The sequence below is a fragment of the Delphinapterus leucas genome, chromosome 3 (genome assembly GCF_059928025.1).
Source record: "Delphinapterus leucas isolate spDelLeu-1000000601 "Yukka" chromosome 3, BTC_Dleu_Yukka2, whole genome shotgun sequence".
NCBI classification, from domain to species: domain Eukaryota; kingdom Metazoa; phylum Chordata; class Mammalia; order Artiodactyla; family Monodontidae; genus Delphinapterus; species Delphinapterus leucas.
This window is the reverse complement of record NC_143131.1, coordinates 44,961,615-44,982,160: the sequence shown is the minus strand read 5'-3', so window position 1 is coordinate 44,982,160 and position 20,546 is coordinate 44,961,615. Positions and strand designations below refer to the sequence as shown.

At 41.9% G+C, this 20,546-nt stretch overlaps 1 long non-coding RNA gene and 1 pseudogene across 2 annotated transcripts in view; one reads left to right on the top strand and one right to left on the bottom strand.

Annotated features, from left to right (window-relative positions):
- Positions 1 to 20,546, top strand: part of LOC149749553 (uncharacterized) — a 172,305-nt gene that overhangs the window by 124,280 nt on the left and 27,479 nt on the right. The window lies entirely within an intron of this gene.
- LOC111162715 (E3 ubiquitin-protein ligase RNFT1-like) lies at positions 9,566 to 15,476 on the bottom strand (annotated as a pseudogene).

The following is a 20,546-nucleotide window of genomic DNA, read 5'->3' as shown; positions in this document are numbered from 1 at the left end:
TTCTCATTGGAAAATAATAACATTGCTACTGTTCACTTGGTGTTTTGGTCCAATATGTTCCACTTCAGACACGGGAATGCCTTCCTGTGAAACATTTCACAGAGGTGAAGGACAGGCAACGCCTCTCAGGATGGTGGTGGAAGAGTCATAAAACTTCATACGTCAGGAATCTTCTTGACAGGACTTACTAGGCCTGAGTCCAAGATGAAGCTGAGAAAAATGAAAAGGGATTTGGCTGACAAAGCAGATGACAGGCAGGGAGAGCCAGTGAAAGGGAATTGGCCAATGGCAAAAGGGGAATTGGCAGGGCTTTGTGAACCCCTTCTGGAAAACCATAAACCTCGGATTGTCCGTCTGGTGCATCAGTCCTCAGAGGCACATCATTTTTGCCTGTGGAAGGTCCCTGCCAGGAAGCTGCACCTCAGGGGGCGCCTTTGGAAGAGTGGGTCGTGTCTGGATTGGTGCCCAACACTATGTGGACGGGGATGAGAAGAAACCGCTCACAATGAGATCTCTGAGGGCTGGGAGATGGGGAGCCCCTCCAGTGGCTGACACTTGTGAGTCAGAGCGATGGGAAAAGAAGTTGAGACACAGAGGAAGAGGACGGGGCGCTGGGGAGGGAGGAGGTGGGAAGCAGCTCTGTTTCTTCAGTCGGAGACTGTCGGGGCCTGCCTGAGACGGGTCCCCACTTGCAATGACTAATCTAACCTTTTGCAACTCGAGTCTGCCTTCTTCCAGGTGAATAATCCACTCATCTGGGTCTCCCAAATGAGCACTTACCTTGTGAAAAATCTCTCTCAGGAGTAAAATCTGTGTTTGCCTGCGTGATCCCGATGTGGGTTGAGCTGACACCTGGGAGCTGGGCTGATCCTCATTCTGTGGGAGAGCAGGGCCTTCACTTCAGAGCCCTCCGGATTCTTCCAGAGTGTCCTCTTCCTCTTGTCTTAGCGTTGTACCTTTTGGTTCCAGGCCATCCAGAACCCCACTTCGGGCCTTCTCCCATGGCCTCCCACTCAATTCTTCCCCTCCTGGGAGCTTCCTGGCTTATGACCCAATTTCCAACATCTCCCCTACCCAGAATAGCTTGATATATGCTTCCTTTCCTTAGAGAATTGGCAGGGAAAAGCTCATGCTAAGGCGTTAATAACCAGTAATAATTGTGATAAACTCTATCAGAGCATAATGCCCTAGCCTAGTGCACGGAAAATTATAATAATGTACTCATACACTGAGGTAAATAAAAGTGAGCGACAATGGGCCACAGAGGGCTTGGCCAGAGCTCCACCCACGCCTCCCCTACCATCCCCTCCCTTAAGGGCTGAAGGAATTGATATCTCCCAACTTCTGTAACCCTTTGTTCACATCAGTTGGGAAGCTGTCTTAACCCAGTGGTTTTTCAGATGTCCTTCAATAAGCCCTAGCAGTTTGCAGATGTGTCTCAGCGGGAGTGAGGGGCTGATCCAATGGGTCACCTACTTCAGCAACAGTATCTGTACTTTTATCTGTTTTATTAGGCCTCTGAATAAAATTTTATCAAAAGGGAGAATGTTGGCAGCATAAAGGAGGTAGAAAATCACTATCTTAAAACCAACAAATAAAATCTTTAATGGTAGAAGCTCAGTCAACCATGACAGGACAGTGAGGGAGATATTCTGAGGACAGAGGGGTTTTCTGGGGCCCTTCCTCCATGTCATGCAGGCAATATAGTCTACTCCATACAGACCTCCACACAAACCTGCACATAATCTGTGCATATCTTGCCCCTCTGGCTTTAGGGGTTTTGTTTCTTTAAAAAAGTCTGATGCTTGAAAAAATTATCCTAATACCAGGTAGATTAATTCCAGAGCCTGCTACTGTCTCAGCTCACTGAAACCAAAAGCACAATCGCTGTTCTGGCCTTTGCTACCTTTTGTATTGCACCTTGATTTATTTCTGCCATTTTTCGGAAGCCATGAAACTAGGAGATCAAAGCTGCTGAAGAAGGCATAGCAAAATGAAGTGCTGTAGGTTGACTGACCTATTTCATAAGATTGAGGCGTTGGTTTATTTACTATTATTATTATATTATTTTGTTGTTACTATTGTATGTATTTCCATACCCACCTTGTTCCAAAAAGGACTCAAAATGGGAAAGATCCATTGATTTGTGTTCTACAGAAGAGATTTAATCTCAAAGTTTAGGTTACTTGGTGTTTGATGAGTGACATAATTTTAAAACTACCAAGGTTTCATGTGAAATTATTTTAAGATTTCACTTGCCTGATTTTAATTTTAAACCTTATATTAAAATTAAGTATCAATGAGAGTTACAGTTGTGTGTGTGTGTGTGTGTGTGTGTGTTTGCATGCATGCACCTGTATGTGTTTTTTTCATTTATATTCCACATTGTTCTATAAAGGGCTTGAGGCACCTTACAAAGAATTTGAGCCAGCAAAAACTATAGTTTTAAATTTTAGGGAGAATGCATTAAAAAAAAAACTGATAAATTTTTACCTTTCAACCAGGATTCACCAGTAACATTTTTCTGTTAATCGATAGAATTTTGATAACACACTTGAAATATGCTTCTTCACCTTTAGAGGCTTATTTACTAGAGTTTTTCATTGCTTTTCAGCAGCAGCAGAGGAAAGTGGAGATGCAGAATTGAATCAAAGAACAGACTCATTTCTGTCACCCTTGCCTCAAATTCTCTTTCTAAGGTTCTGAAATCTCTAAATACAGCTATATGGTTTATTCTAGATACTTCTGGGCCAGTGGGATTCTAGTCCTCAAAATAAAAAGTTTTAGAGACAGCCCAATCCAGCTTTACTTCTTATAATATAAATCAGTCTCTAGCAAAGAGAGCCTGTCCTTACGTGGGACTCAGCATCTCCTGAGGCACGATTCACAAAGCAGAAAGTCAGCCAGTCAAGACTGTTTCTCTTGCTTCCAACTCTGTCTTACTCTTTGTTGCCTTTTCACTGTTCCCATGTGTTATATTGTCTGTGTGACCCTTATTTTAAAACACCTCAATATAAACGTTGTGATGTAGTTGTATATACAAAGTTACTCTATCCTCTAAGAGCAGTTAGCTAGCATTTAGAATGCTGTGTTCGGGGATCTACCTTCCAAAGGTGGTTAACCAACAGATGAAGAACCCTCGCCAGAATCAAGATCTTCTAGGATGGTCACTTAGTATCTTATTTTTTTTTAAAGATTTATTTATTGTTTATTTATTTATTTTTGGCTGTGTCGGATCTTACTTGCGGCATGTGGGATCTTCGTTGAGGCATGCGGGATCTTTACTTTGTGGTGCGTGGGCTTTTCATTGCGGCACAAGGGCTTCTCTCTAGTTGTGGTGTGTGGGTTGTTTTCGCTTCTCTAGTTGTGGCGTGTGGAGTCCAGAGCGCATGGGCTCTGTAGTTTGTGGCACGCAGGCTCTCTAGTTGAGGCGCATGAGCTAAGTGGTTGTGGCCCTTGGACTTAGTTGCCCCACGGCATATGGGATCTTAGTTCCCTGACCAGGGACTGAACCTGTATCTCCTGCATTGTAAGGCGGATTCTTTACCACTGGACCACCAGGGAAGTCCCAGTATCTTATTTATTTATTGAAGTATAGTTGATTTGCAATGTTGTATTAATTTCATCTGTACAGCAAAGTGATTCAGTTATACATATATACACATTCTTCTTTTATATTCTTTTCCATTATGGTTTACCACAGGATATTGAATATAATTCCCTGTGCTATACCATAGGACCTTGTTGTTTATCCATTCTATACATAATAGTTTGCATCTGCTAACCCCAAACTCCCAGTCCATCCGTCCCCCACCCCCCACCCCTTGGCAACGTCAAGTCTCTTCTCTATCTCACATGCCATGCCATGTGAGTCTGTTTCTGTTTTGTAGTTAATTTCATTTGTGTCATATTTTAGATTCCATGTAAGTGATATCATATGGTATTTTTCTTTCTCTTTCTGACTTACTTCACTTAGTATGATAATCTCTATGTCCATCCATGTTGCTGCATATGGCGTTATTTCATTCTTTTTTATGGCTGAGTAATATTCCATTGTATGTATGTACCACATCTTTTTTTTTCATTGGGGTATAGTTGCTTTACAATGTTGTGTTAGTTTCTGTTGTACAGCGAAGTGAATCAGCTATATGTATACATATATCCCCTCTTTTTTGGATTTCCTTCCAATTTAGGTCACCACAGAGCATTAAGTAGAGTTCCCTGTGCTATACAGCAGGTTCTTATTAGTTATCTGTTTTGTACATATTAGTGTGTATATGTCAATCCCAATCTCCAATTCATCCCACTCCCCTTTTCCCCACCTTGGTGCCCATACGTTTGTTCCCTACGTCTGTGTGTCTATTTCTGCCTTGCAAACAGGTTCATCTATACCATTTTTCTAGATTCCACATGTATGCATTAATATATGATATTCATTTTTCTCTTTCTGACTTATTTCACTCTGTATGACAGTCTCTAGGTCCATGCACATTTCTACAAATGACCTCATTTCATTCCTTTTTATGGCTGAGTAATATTCTATTGTATATATGTACCACATCTTCTTTATCCATTCATCTGTTGATGGACATTTAGGTTGTTTCCGTGTCTTGGCTATTATGAATAGTGCTGCCATGAGCATAGGGGTGCATGTATCTTTTTGAATTATAGTTTTGTTTGGATATATACCCAGGAGTAGGATTTCTGGATCCTATGGCAACTCTATTTTTAGTTTTTTGAGGAACTTCCATACTGTTTTCCATGGTGGCTGTACCAACTTACATTCCTACCAATGGTGTAGGAGGGCTCCCTTTTCTCCACATTTGTTGTCTGTAGACATTTCAATGATGACCATTCTGACTAATGTGAGGTGCTACCTCACTGTAGTTGTGATTTGCATTTCTCTAATATTAGTGATGTTGAGCATCTTTTCATATGCCTGTTGGCCATTTGTATGTCTTTTTTGGAGAAATGTCTATTTAGGTCTTCTGCCCATTTTTCGATTGGGTTATTTTTTTGTTGTATGAGCTCTTTGTATATTTTGGAAATTAATCCCTTGTCAGTCACATCGTTTGCAAATATTTTCTCTCATTCCATAGGTTGTCTTTTCATTTTGTTTATAGTTTCCTTTGCTGGGTCACTTAGTATCTTACATAAAATTAGCTGAATCTACACCAGGAAGGTTATTGATTAGCATAGGGGATGTTTAAAATAGTTTTTAATTGGTGAAATGAGCAGTATTCAAATAGGTGGCTGGTTAGTAGTGTCATACCGGAATGACTGCCCTTTCCTGAATGAAGTATTAGCACCTGGCAAGCCCAGCTTGCTGAATACAGATAGTTCAAGCTTGCGGTCTAGACCTCTGAATTGGTTCTGCATTCCTCCCCATCACGAGACACGCTATGCCTGACCCAGCACAAAGTTGGCCACACCTGCCATCAGAATATGCTTGCCCTGAATTCAGTTAAGGCTTTTATGGGAAATGCTGAACAGAGGGTCCAAGGGTAAAGAGTGGGACCTCCCCAGCTACAGAGCAGGCTCAAGACTATCTTTGACCCTTAATGTGAATAAATATCTAGGTGTTGTCAGAATATTTTCTAAAACTAGGTTTCATTGTAGTATGCCTTCTGGTAGCACGGTTGTGGGGAAAGGAACATATAGGCTCCCCCATCTCCCCCACTTCTAATGGTTGGAGGCTATTGACATTTACCAGATAAACTTCATATTTACCAAAAGGTCAAATTGGCTTCAGTGGATTGCCATGCCATGCAAATTTCAAATCCATGCTTCAAAGTCCAGAGAGGACTCACTTGCAAACATAGAGAGTTCATTTAGATAAAGATGTTTAGTTTATGGTTGTGTTTCTTTCCCTTGGAATTTTGGGTCTCTGATTGCCTTCTGTAAATATCCCTCACTCAATTGATAGAACTGTTTGGTGGGTCTTACACTTGTCTCTGAACACCCTTTTACTGTGATTTCTAGGATATTTTCTAAACCCTTTTAAATTCTGGGACCCTGAGAGTTGCCTGCTTAAGCAGTAGCTGTGCTCCTTTTCTGTGCCATTTCCTTATAAAACATTGAATTCGAAACAGGTTGCAGTAGAAATCTAGAGCCACTGAGGAAAGAGTGTAAGCTGGGTAGAATGTTCCCCCACTGTGCTGGCTGTGATGGGAAGCTCTGCCCAGGGTTCAGGGAGAGGCCCACTGCGGACCCTGGGCTTCATCCCTGCAAGATTTCTTTTGAGATTTCAGGCCTGTCAAGTTCATCTTCAAAGAATGCAGTGCTATTCTGATATTTTATTATTATTTGAATGAGAGTCAACCACTGACTAATTGTGTCTGGGACACGTCAGGCCAAAGCCTGCCTTGGGGCAAGAGGTTGGAAAGATGATGGGGACCATGAGGGGGAATTGGGAATTGAGAGACCTCTTGGGAAGCATCAGGGTAGAAGAAGGTAACACAAAATTTGGCATCAGTAATGGTTTTTCTCTTATTCTTCTCCCTGAACCACTTGGAACACTGGGGGCCTTGAAGGTGACCACTGGCCTAGAGTGAATGAGCATCCTCCCCAGGGCTGCAGGGCAGTGCATCAGAGAACCCCTAGGGGGCAGCACTCAGGCCCAGATCTCAGTGAGACTCTCAGCTGCAGGGCAGGCACCTAGGGGCACCATCTCCTGCTTCTCACATAAAGATTAGTGCACATGCAAAGATAAGGAACATTTTCCAAGCAGTAATAAGGTCTTGAATACAAAAAAGCAGCAAACCAGAGCATTCCAGCAAGAAAATGAGACCAGACTGGTGTGTCCAAAGGAATACAAGCCAGGTTTCACCAAGTTTTTATTGAGAACAAACTGGATGCTTTTATGAGAATCATAGTGTATAATAATCATAAATGGATAATAATTACGTTTAACATTTCCTCTTTATTCCATATGTGGATTCAGTCATTCTCTGTCATTTTGTCGTTTTCATGAAATCTGTTCATGAAAAGTTACATAAGCATCCTGTGTTTATTACAGAGAACGACCTGGAATGGTTGTCTTCTCCCTGCTTATGGAAGTGACAGGTCTGGCGACACTAGCTGAATAGATGTCAGGGCATTTATTTCTTCATCACATCCCACATTCACCAATTTTAACTCTATTCAGAGAGTTCCTCTTATGGTCCTGACCAGTGTGAAAAGTAAATGATCAGCCACTTCAAATACTGTGTGAATTTTCTTAAATAAGGAGTCAAATCTTTAGACTGCCTTGGGGAAAGTTTCAGGCTGTATAATCTCTGACACAGATTGGTTCTCCTCCCTCTAACACCTGAAAGTATTCTAGAACCGAGCAATGTTTGGGCCCTCACTTTAATCGCCTACGATTCAGATGTGAACTGGTGCTCCCCCAGTCTCAGATGTCTGGGTAAATTCACCAGTTCCACATCTGTGAAAACTCCAGGCCTTGCTTTGATTTCTGCTGATTCTCAGAGTCTCTGACACCCTCACGGTACCTCCTGCCTCTGGCTTCTGGGTCCAGGTGTGCTGTCTCTGCATTAGCCTCTCTCAACCCAGGAGTAATACTCAGCCCCTTGCCATTTTACACCAAAAAATTCACTCTCTAAGCATTTCATGAGTAATACATTGTACTGAAGTCTGGGGACTCATGGGCGAGAGTGCATGGGTAGGTAGGTCATGTCACATTACTCAAGGCCTCACTAGGTCCTAGTGGCTCTCTTTCCTATTTCCCTTCATCCCTCATTATCCCTGGAAGCTCCATGATCTGCTCCCTCTGTTAGCCAAACTAACCCAGGTCCTCTTAGCTCCTACCTCTAACCCTTCCACCAAAGACCCACAGAACAAAGTGTCCTCTATTTAACAAGACCCAGGCTCCTTAGAAGAAAGCTAGAAATACAAATAACAACAACAGCAACACCAATTCATCTGCATGTATTTACTAGTGGATTGAGATCAAGTCTGAATCTCTGCCTCCATCGAAAGACAGCACAATGTTTTAGAAAAGGAGCTGAATTTGGAGTCTGCTTCTTGGTGTTAGAGCCAGCAGCACCCCTCACTAGCCATGTGGAAAAGCCAGCAATCCATTTCAAGCCTCAGCTCATCATCTGAAGAGTGAAGATGTTACTAATGTTTCGAATCATTATGCTGATCCGAGGAAATAGTTTATGCAATGTACTCTGAAACATTAGAGCAGTGGTGCCCAGAACATTTTCAGCTTTTCCAGACTGAGGAGTGCTGCTGGCATTTAGGGATACTGGGTATCCTGCATTGTGGGGAGATTCTATATTACACAGAACTACTGCATTACCATAGCATGCCCATGGAGAAACACTGTATCTGAGCACAGTGTGAAGGAAAAGTATGTGACCTCTGAACTTCTGCCTTTCACACAAAATGCAGATGGATTGATACATAGTGCCGATGATTCTTTAAAAAGATCTTCCTCATTCTGGGTTATTTTAGCCCAATCTCTGTTCTAAGGTGATAGTTTCTCTGGTATCCAATGATACCGCCAATGTTTTAATTACAATCTTGAGCTTTCTTCTATAAGGAGTGCTTCCACTCAAGATGTCTTTGTTTAATCTTTCAGTTTAAACTATATTATACCCTCCAGAAGACAAAAAGAAGGAGGAAAAATTATGGAATAGAAGACAGGGGAATTTCCCACATGGTGAATGTACAAAGGAGCGGGTGATGCATGCATTGATCAGCTATTGATGCCAAGTAGTTGTCTTTTTTTGTGTGTGTAATAGTCAGGGTAGTCCATAGCACTATACAAAAAAGATCACGAGGGCTTCTCTGGTGGCGCAGTGGTTGAGAGTCCGCCTGCCGATGCAGCGGACACGGGTTCGTGCCCCCGTCCGGGAAGATCCCACATGCCATGGAGCGGCTGGGCCTGTGAGCCATGGCCGCTGAGCCTACGCGTCCGGAGCCTGTGCTCCGCAACGGGAGAGGCCACAACAGGGAGAGGCCCGTGTACCGCAAAAAAAAAAAAAAAAGAAGATCATGAACATTAAAGCTGATGGCAGGATTGTATGTATGATGTTCACAAACAAAAAGGAATTTAAATCATCTGTTCTCAATGACTGCTAATCATACTACACAGAAAAATACAATATTAAAATATTTCATCCTCAATGAATTAATCTTCCTTAGAAAATCTGATTGTTACAGGTAAAATATAGCATTTAGAACTTTCATTTAAAAATACAAATTTTAGGGCTTCCCTGGTGGCGCAGTGGTTGAGAGTCCACCTGCCGATGCAGGGGGCACGGATTCGTGCCCCGGTCTGGGAAGATCCCACATGCCGCGGAGCGGCTGGGCCCGTGAGCCATGGCCGCTGAGCCTGTGCGTCCGGAACCTGTGCTCCGCAACAGGAGAGGCCAGAACAGTGAGAGGCCCGCGTACTGCAAAAATAAAAAATTCAAATTTTATAAAAATTTTTAGAATTTTTCGAAGGGGAATTATAAAAGTCGAATAGGAATGATAAAGAAAATTCTACTTTCAGGTAAAGTGTGTCAGTTTTATGAAAAATATTCTTTGTTGTGAAAATAATGAAAGAATACCTGAATTTCTCTAAAACCACTAGTTCTAGTTATCCAGTTGCCATTTTGGTACTATTAACAAGAAAACACATTTACAATTTAACTGCAGTCATCTGTCAAATAGGATAGTATAAATGTTGCGTATGCATTAGGTTGAACATTACTTATGTATATTTTATTTATTTTATTTTTATTTATTTATTATTTTTTTTTGTAGTACGCAGGCCTCTTACTGTTGTGGCCTCTCCCGTTGCTGAGCACAGGCTCCGGATGCGCAGGCTCAGCGACCATGGCTCACGGGCCCAGCCGCTCCGCGGCATGTGGGATCTTCCCGGACCGGGGCACGAACCCGTGCCCCCTGCATCGGCAGGTGGACTCTCAACCACTGCGCCACCAGGGAAGCCCTAACATTACTTATGTATATTTTAAAATATAGGGTTCTTTCATTTAATCTTTTGTTAATTTGGACTACACACTTAAGTCTTATTATAATACTCTATAACTATTTGGAAACATTTTTCTTAACTTCTGGCCCTGAAATCCATTCTAATGCCTTTATCAATAGTCACTGTAAGCAAATGAAATTAGTATTTTTTGGCCTTAATATGAAGTTCAAAACTTAATATATTTGAAGGTGTGATGAAGTGACACCATCTTTCCATTTGTTTATATGGTCTGAAATCACAGTTCTGCACAGTGGACAGTTTTCTCTCTTCAAAAAATTCATGTTGACAGATAAGAATTGGCTTTTGAAATTCAGCTTGACATATTGAACAAATATCATCCACATCTGAACACTGTCCCTTACTGGCAGCCACTTCGTAACTTGGTAGTGTAAAAACTATTGGCAGTTATTAACAAATCGAAGGAGAAAAACCATATGATCATCTCAATAGATGCAGAGAAAGCTTTCGACAAAATTCAGCACCCATTTATGATAAAAACCCTCCAGAAAGTAGGCATAGACGGAACTAACCTCAACATAGTAAAGGCCATATATGACAAACCCACAGCCAACATCGTCCTCAATGGTGAAAAACTGAAAGCATTTCCACTAAGATCAGGAACAAGACAAGGTGGCCCACTCTCACCACTCTTATTCAATATAGTTTTGGAAGTTTTAGCCACAGCAATCAGAGAAGAAAGAGAAATAAAAGGAATCCAAATTGGAAAAGAAGAAGTAAAGCTGTCACTGTTTGCAGATGACATGATACTATACACAGAGAATCCTAAAGATGCTACCAGAAAACCACTAGATCTAATCAATGAATTTGGTAAAGTAGCAGGATACAAAATTAATGCACAGAATTCCCTTGCATTCCCATACACTAATGATGAAAAATCTGAAAGTGAAATTAAGGAAACACTCCCATTTACCATTGCAACAAAAAGAATAAAATACCTAGGAATAAACCTACCTAAGGGGACAAAAGACCTGTAGGCAGAAAATTATAAGACACTGATGAAAGAAATTAAAGATGATACAAATAGATGGAGAGATATACCATGTTCTTGGATTGGAAGAATCAACATTGTGAAAACGACTATACTACAAAGCAATCTACAGATTCAATGCAATCCCTGTCAAATTACCAATGGCATTTTTCACAGAACTAGAACAAAAAAATCTCACAATTTGTATGGAAACACAAAAGACCCCGAATAGCCAAAGCAATCTTGAGAAAGGAAAATGGAGTTGGAGGAATCAGGCTCCCTGACTTCAGACTATACTACAAAGCTACAGTAATCAAGACAGTATGATACTGGCACAAAAACAGAAATAGAGATCGATGGAACAGGATAGAAAGCCCAGAGATAAACCCACACACATATGGTCACCTTATCTTTGATAAAGGAGGCAAGAATATACAATGGAGAAAAGACAGCCTCTTCAATAAGTGGTGCTGGGAAAACTGGACAGCTACATGTAAAAGAACAAAATCAGAACACTCCCTAACACCATACACAAAAGTAAACTCAAAATGGATTAAAGACCTAAATGTAAGGCCAGACACTATAAAACTCTTAGAGGAAAACATAGGCCGAACACTCTATGACATAAATCACAGCAAGATCCTTTTTGACCCACCTCCTAGAGTTATGGAAATAAAAACAAAAATAAACAAATGGGACCTAATGAAACTTAAAAGCTTTTGCACAGCAAAGGAAACCATAAACAAGACAAAAAGACAACCCTAAGAATGGGAGAAAATATTTGCAAATGAAGCAACTGACAAAGGATTAATCTCCAAAATTTACAAGCAGCTCATGCAGCTCAATATCAAAAAAACAAACAACCCATTAAAAAAATGGGCAGTAGACCTAAATAGACATTTCTCCAAAGGAGACATACAGATGGGCAAGAAGCACATGAAAAGCTGCTCAACATCACTAATTATTAGAGAAATGCAAATGAAAACTGCAATGTGGTATCACCTCATACCAGTTAGAATGGGCATCATCAGAAAATCTACAAACAACAAATGCTGGAGAGGGTGTGGAGGAAAGGGAACCCTCTTGCACTGTTGGTGGGAATGTAAATTGATACAGCCACTATGGAGAACAGTATGGAGGTTCCTTACAAAACTAAAAATAGAACTACCATATGATCCAGCAATCCCACTACTGGGCATATACCCAGAGAAAACCATAATTCAGAAAGGCACATGTACCCCAATGTTCATTGCAGCACTATTTACAATAGTTAGGTCATGGAAGCAACCTAGGTGTCCATGGACAGATGAATGGATAAAGAAGATGTGGCACATATATACAATGGAATATTACTCAGCCATAAAAAAGAATGAAATTGGGTTATTTGTAGAGATGTGGATGGATCTAAAGACTGTTATACAGAGTGAAGTAAGTCAGAAAGAAATAAGCAAATATCTTATACTAACACATATATGTGGAACCTAGAAAAATAATACAGTTGAACCGGTTTGCAGGGCAGAAATAGAGACACAGATGTAGAGGACAAACGTATGGACACCAAGGGGGGAAAGTGGCGGGGGGCGGTGGTGGTGTGATGAATTGGGGGATTGGGATTGCCATGTATACACTGATGTGTATAAAATAGATAACTAATAAGAACCTGCTGTATAAAATAATAAAATTCAAAAAAAAATATTGGCGAAACCCTGTCTGAAAGTTTTAGGTGTGCAAAAAAGTCTAGAACTTTTAGTGTGAGGTAGAGTAAAGCCAGCAATATCCCAAGAATCCATCTAGTTACATTACCAAACTCCCCATAGCTTATAAGGTAACAAAAGCAAACTGGTATGGGAACAAAAGTTTGGTAATAGTGACATAATTCTTCTAAAATCATATGCCAGTAACCCTTGGATTTAAAAGGCATGATTTATCACAGGATATTGAATATAGTTCCCTGTGCTATACATGGAAAAGAATATTAAAAAAGAATGTCTGTATGTGTATAACTGAGTCTCTTCGCTGTACAGCAGAGATGGGCACAACATTGTAAATCAACTATACTTAAATTTTAAAAACTAAAAATATAAAATAAAAGAAAAGGCATGATGAAAGAAGGCACCAGTAAAATAGGCATTTTAAGCCCATGAAGAGGAATTTCAGAATGAAGTCTGTAATTCCAGCAATCGAAGTACTTCCCAGAAGCTTGAATGGGGTCTAGAGCAGGCTTTTTAAAAGTTAAGCTATAATAAAGTGGCTGAGAATAAAAGGTGTAATATGAAAGAATGGAAGATCCTGCTATGAATACCAGTAACCAAGCACACTGAATCTCTGAGCACCTTTCTCTTAGAAGAACCTGATTTAAAATGCTTTTGGTTGCATGTATAAAAGTTGTAAGTAGCCCAATTCCAAGGGCAACTCCTGTTGTATGCTGTATAACAAGTTTGACACCCAGAATCAAAATAAATAGAACCCCTTCAAGTTTGCAACCCCTTGAAGAGATATCGGAATTGTGAGGAGCTACTATCATGATCTCCAGACTCCATGTCAGTATCATCAGGCTGCCTTGCTACATGGTGGAGGTGACTCTGTAGCGACTATGTACACGTTCCTGGGTACAGCTCTGGACACCTGACCTTATATTTCTGGAGCTTGGGTTTTCAGCACATTCTTTAGGTATGGAGTTCATCTGGATATGAACATCTCCAGAATCAAAACAGGAGGCTTCTCCTATCAATCTTGTTTGGACACATGGGAGGCTGAGGCATCCTCGCTGCCTGCAGCTCCTGAAGGACTGTGCAGTTGGCAGCTGTTGGCTTGCATGACCCTTGAATACTTTTCTGTGATCCAGATTTCTTTGCTTCAGGGCTCTGTCTCCTGTCATGACATTGAGTGGACCGAGGCCCAGGTATCGATTGCAGGAACAATGGGAGATGCCGCCTCGAGGCCTTCAGTCAGGGCCATCACCTTCAAACCCCATGACCAACAACTCCAGCCCTGCTAGACAGCCAAAATAGTTGTCTTTCCAACGTCAGTATAACCCAGTATAAATAACTGTTGAGCTAAAGGAAGTACAGATTTCAAGTACCTTTCCCATCCCTCTCCCTCAGTTTTTGATAAGCAAGGTAGACATAAATAGGGCCCAGACCCCCAGACGCCCAGGAGCAACACAGTTCTGATCCCCTGGCTCTCCATCTGCCCCTGGTGTTATTGAGAGGCCTAACATTTATAGACGAGACTCCTGATTTGCTCACCTTCACTCCCCCTGTATCCTCAGGCACAGACTTGTGGCTGCTACTCCTACCATGGAGGTGGTCCACATGAGGTAGGGCAGGGAGGATGGGCATATATTGCCCTTGGGTCAAAATCTAGATGAAAATTTGCATTCCTCTCACTGATTCTGCATTCCGAGGATTTAATGAGCTGTTTTGAAAGATGCTTGATGAAGTGATATTTTCACATAGATATTTTACTATTTATATAAGGAGAAAAAAAAACTGGCCTCTGTGGGCTTCAAGAGGAACATGCTTCAAACGACGGTGGGAGGGCCTAGCTGTCTGGGAAGATACAGGATCTGTAAGCCAGTTGTGATTCTATCTCCAGTCAACAGGGTGAACCACAAGTTTTGTTCTCAGATCACATCTCTGATTACTTTGACAGTGTCACTTCTCCCTCTGAAATCTTCGGTGACTCTGTATGCTGATAGAAATATTCCAATTTCCTTAGCCTTTTATCCGATCTTTCCTTAATTTGAGTCCGACCTGCTTCTCTAGTCTTCTTTTAGCTCACTTCACAAATCTTACACCTCAGGTTCCTTCAAAAACAAAAATTAAATAAAAGAACTTGTCCTTCCCTGAAAACAGGCTCTCCAGCTAGTTCAGCTGCTAATTAATGAGCAGTATGACCCTGGCTAATCATTAACATCTCCAAGTCCCAGCAGCCTAGGTTGTAAAATCCGGGGGCAAGGCCTGGGCTGAGGAATTTGTCACAAGTTGCCCAAGTGGATCTAACACACATCAAAGTTTGTGAACATCTGGGCTTCCCTGGTGGCGCAGTGGTTGAGAGTCCACCTGCCGATGCAGGGGACACGGGTCCGGGAGGATCCCACGTGCCGCAGAGCAGCTGGGCCTGTGAGCCATGGCCTCTGAGCCTGCGCGTTCGGAGCCTGTGCCTCGCATGCATTAACCATGCACTGCAATTCTCTGCCTCTGTGTGTTTGCTTAATAAAGTACCTTTTCCTGAAATGTTTCGCTTTCCCTCTAATTAACCCCAGTACACCTGTGTGTACATGTACGTACACACACACACACACACACACTCACACACAATTAAGGTCCCTCAGGATGAAGTCCAACACCACCCCCTCCAAAAAGTCTTGCCTGCGGGCTAAGCTTGCCTTCCTGTGCTCATTCCTCCAACACCTCTACCACAATCAGTCTTAGTTCTCAGTGGGTTTTGTTTAGCGTACCACTGGTGGACTGTAAACTTCCTGAGCATAAATATCCCTTCCTGTTCATTCCTCATATTCCATATTATTCATGGGAATAGCTCATGAGAGTAGGTTGAATTGAGTTAAATTGACATGAATCCATTGAGAGACATCTTAGTGAAGGTGACTTGTTGGAGGGTCTTGGGAAGATTGCTGGTTAGGGTGGAGGTCCTGTGTCTCTCTGGCTGTTGTGAAAACTTGACCAGTCACATTCCCTGTCTCTATCCACACGTGACTGTGGACTCAAAGTAATAAGAAAAGCGCAGCTGTTTTTTGTCAAAATCAGATGATTTTTATATCTGTAATCTTGCATCCAGAGCGGTTGAGCAGATATATTTAATGACTCACTCTATACAGACGAAAGTTTGTTCTTGAGAAATGAGGAGGGGGAACCATTAATCTTTTCTAAAATAAACAGAGTCGTAATGACTCTTTAATCTGAAGAGTAGAGATCCTGAGCTGGAACGCAGCACCCAAGGACCCGCCAAATTCCGTGGGAGTGAGGAGTGCCCAGATGATAATTGATTGTGGGATCCTTTCCCTTGTGGTCTCTGAGGAACGTTCACAGTATCACCAGATTTTAAAGGTGCTTTATCAAAGTAACTGCCCCAGCTTCATGAGAAAGAAAAGTTTGTCATCATCTAAGGCCTTTGGGGGACTTGCTTTTCTAAGCTTTGGGGTGCCCACTGGGTCAGCATTTTGCTTCGGGTTGCCTACCCCTGTGTCATATCCGTGCCCCTCCCACCCCAACAGCCCCATCCACAAGTTCCTGCTTCTCCCCGAGGCATGGGGGAGAGAGGCTCTGTCCTCTGCTTTCCTAGTACTCACTTATTCCCTAATCCCTGAAATCTGGCCAGCATCCCCCTCGAGGTCACGAAGCATTGGCTTTCTTTGCTGCCAACCAGGCTCAGCAGTCTCTTTCCGACATCCTGCTTGACTTCTCGAGGGCATGGCAGACTTCTGGACTCCCTTTGCTGCCTTGGCTTCCAACCTGATTCGCCTCTGCTTCTCTTCTCTAACTTTCTCCGATGCCTCTTTCTTGCCTGTCCCTTAAATATTGGCATCCCCACACTTCTTTCTCAGGTCAGCCTCTTTTCTCCCTTTACATTCTCCTTCTTTTTTTTAATTGAAATATAGTTGATTTACAATATTGTGTTAGTTTCAGGTGTACAGCATAGTGATTCAGTATTTTTGCAGATTATATTCCATTAAGGTTACTACAAGATAATGGGTATAATTCCCTGTGCTGTATAGTATATCCTTGTTGCTTATCTATTTCATATATAGTAGTTTATATCTGTTAATCCCATATCCCTGATTTGTCCCTCCAGCCTTCTCTCCCCACTTTGGTAACCACAAGTTTGTTTTCTGTATCTGTGAGTCTGTTTCTGTTCTGTATATACATTCATTTGTATTATTTTTTAGATTCCACATATAAGTGATAACATACAGTATTTGTCTTTCCCTGTCTGACTTATTTCACTAAGCATAATGCCCTCTAGGTCCATTCACTTTGCTGCAAATGGCAATATTTCATTCCTTTTTATGGCTGAGCAGCATTTCATTTGTGTGTGTGTGTGTGTGTGTGTGTGCACGCACATGCACGCGTGTGTGTCACATCTTCTTAATGGAATCATCTGTTGATGGGCACTTAGGTTGTTTCCATGTTTCGGCTATTGTAAATAGTGCTGCTCTGAACATTGGGGCGCATGTATCTTTTTGAATAAGAGTTATTGCTGGGTCATATGGTAGTTCAATTTTTAGTTTTTTAAGGAATCTCTATGCTGTTTTCCATGCACCAATTTGCATTCCCACCAATGGTGTAGGAGGGTTCCCTTTTCCCCAAACACCTCCAATATTTGTTGTTTGTACATTTTTCTGATGATGACGATTCTAACAGGTGTGAGGTGATACCTCATTGTGAGTTTGATTTGCATTTCTCTAATAATTGGCGATGTTGAACATTTTTCATGTGCCTGTTAGCCATTTGTATGTCTTCTTTAGATAAAATATCTATTCAAGATAATGTCATTTATTTTCACAGAACCTCGATGCTAAGGGTTCTCAAACCTCAACCCTCTCCCAAGCTACAGGCTTTTTGTTGTTGTTGTTGTTTGGTTTTTTTTGGTACGCGGGCCTCTCACCGCTGTGGCCCCTCCCGCCGCGGAGCATAGGCTCCAGACGTGCAGGCTCAGCGGCCATGGCTTACAGGCCCAGCCGCTCTGCAGCACGTGGGATCTTCCTGGACCGGGGCACGAACCCGTGTCCCCTGCATCGGCAGGCGGACTCTCAACCACTGCGCCACCGGGGAAGCCCCAGGCTCATTTTTTGAATGCCCTGATGGACATCATTTGGACATTCTATTGGTATTTCACACTGACCATTTCCAAATCGAATGGATTATCTCTGATCCACTCCCACCCACCTACCCCTCTTCAAATAGTCTCCAGTGCATATTTTCCACTTTCTCTATTTCCTATAGTAGCACCACAGTCATCCCAGTCACCTTGTACTCTAAACCCTGGAACATGTGTGACTCCCAACCTCTCTTCCATTCCTTTCTCTGACATGTCACTATGTACCAAATTCTTAGAGTTCAGTCCTATAGATTCTGTATCTGAATTGTTTCTAATAAGACTCTTTTCCTTTCCATATCCACAACTATAATTCAAGCTCTCACTATGTTTGTCTCACAGTAGCCTACTACTGGCGATCCTACTTCAAATGCTGTTCAAGTTAAAAAACCCTTGACACCAAGACTCAGGGGAGCTTCCCTGGTTGGCAACCTTTCACATGTGTTGTCATACATAATTGCTGGGAAGTGAAGTGCATCCGCATGCAACTCCACTGGGAGGGGAGAACTGGAAGCTTGTACGTGGTTTCTCCTGGACTTCTTCCCATGAACCTTTCTCTATGCTGATTTTAATCTGTATCCTTTCACTTTAATAAACCATAACTGTGAGCATCTGAGGGTAGTCTTGGGCATCTCCAGTACAACACATCATTCACAGTCTTCAAAACTTTAACTTATAAATTGCTAGTGACTACTTCACAACTGGTTACAACCCACCAGCAAGTCCTAACACATGGGTTGTACTTTGTGAGGGGAGAGACTATGTCTTTCTATCTTTTCATCCCCTAATGATTCCATGAACACAAAGCGTCCTTCTTATTTTGATTTTGCCTCCCTTGTAGGCCTGTCTTTAAAAAAAAAAAAAAAAGAACTGATTTTAGGGACTTTCAAGAAGTCTGGTCCCTGATTTAGGGATGTCTCCTGATAAATCAGTAAGATGACTTCTGATTATGACTTGGGTTACCATAAAGCTTGTCACAGGGAGAAAATTCTCTGGAACAGGCCAAAGAAAGTTTTCCTGACCATATGATGGCTATATATTTTACTTAATTAATTTTTCTACATTCTTGGGTCTCATGCAAACTAGTGTTTATTTTTATTGATGTGGATAACTCTAATCTCCTGATCACCAAGCGCTGCCAATAATGAGATTCTGAGTCCTTGAGGGAGGGGTGGACCCTCACATGAAGCCACCTAATTGAGGGCCTGTAATGTGAGGACATGTCTGGCTCCAGTGGGCCCTTCCTTAGACTACAGCACCGCTATTCCCATCTCTGTTATGTCTCTCAATTTCTGTATAACTCATTTCTCTTTCAGAAATAAGATGTAATCTTGAAACAAGTGAGTTGTGCTTCGTGGTTCTGGTCTCCACATTCAGATGACTCTGAAAGAATTGTACTTATTTATTCAACAAATCTGGTTTACCCCAGATCTCTACAGCTGGATAAAAAGACAATATGAGAGTTTTTCCTTGTAATACTGTGTCTGGCCAACTATTCGCCTGGTACTAGAAAATTGATCTTTTTCTAACTCTAGCAATTCTGTGTCTTCTAGGGATTGCTTCTCAAACTTTAATGTGCATATGAGTCACTTGGAGATCTTTGTAAAAATTCAGGTTCTCATTCAGCAGGTTTGGGCTGGAGCATGAGATTTTGCATTTTTAAAAGTCCTCAAGTGATGCTAGTACTGCTGGTGAAGCACATTTTGAGTGCATGGCATAAAGCAAGGCTCTGGGGAGCAAACATAGGTAGACCAGGTGGTCACTTACACACTGGGATTGAAGGGGCATAAATTAAGATTCTCAGTCCTCTGCAAAGTATCCATCCCACAACCTGTCATTCTACCATCATGGTTTTATGCCTTTGTTCCTACGAAATTTTTCTGGTCCCAGGAATCCTATGTTAAAATGTAAATTCTCTTTGATGAAAACATACCTTAAATCCAGCTAATACGTTAGCAGGGATCCCCTGCAGCCAGCTGGAAACAAAGATAGCAGTCGGGCCATGAGGAAGGTTACAGTATGACCTTGCAGCACTTCAGAAAGGGATGCTATTCAAAAGGAAGGAATATCAGGTAGGAATGCTTTTAGTAGCAAGTAACAGAAAACCCAATTAAGGGTGATTTAAGGAATACAGACATTTACTCCTCTCACCTAACAAAAAGTTTAGCAGTTCAGGGCTCTATCATATCATCAAGAATCCATGTTCCTTCTGTCTTCTAACACCCAGTTTCTCCATCTTTGGTTATCGACTTTTAATTCTTGTGTTTATTGCCTCAAGACCCCAGAATGGCTGCTGCAGTTTCAGGCATTACTTTGAAAATGGAAGGAAAGGAAAAGAGCTTTGCAAGCCACATCTGTGACTTTTACTAGGAAAGCAAAATTCTTAGCAGAAGCTTCAAGCCTTCCTTTAAAGCAGTCACTGGCAAAGGGGAATGGGATTACCCTGGGCTTAGAGTAAGACACACTCCACTGAGGTTAGGAGAGGGGCCTACCCTTCCCAATAACAAGGCAAATCCACCTATTACAAAATCAGAGAGTGAAATGTGGGGCAAATAGCACTATTAACAGTGCTTGCCCAGGGAAGAAACCAGCTCGTACTCGTAAGGGAGGCAGTAGAACACCAAAGCCCAATCTCACCAGTGCCTCAATCTGAGCTGGGTCCAGCCCTACCACACACCTCCTATATCTCCCCAGGACTACTTCTCTTTAGAGCAGGAATACTGGTTTGACCTT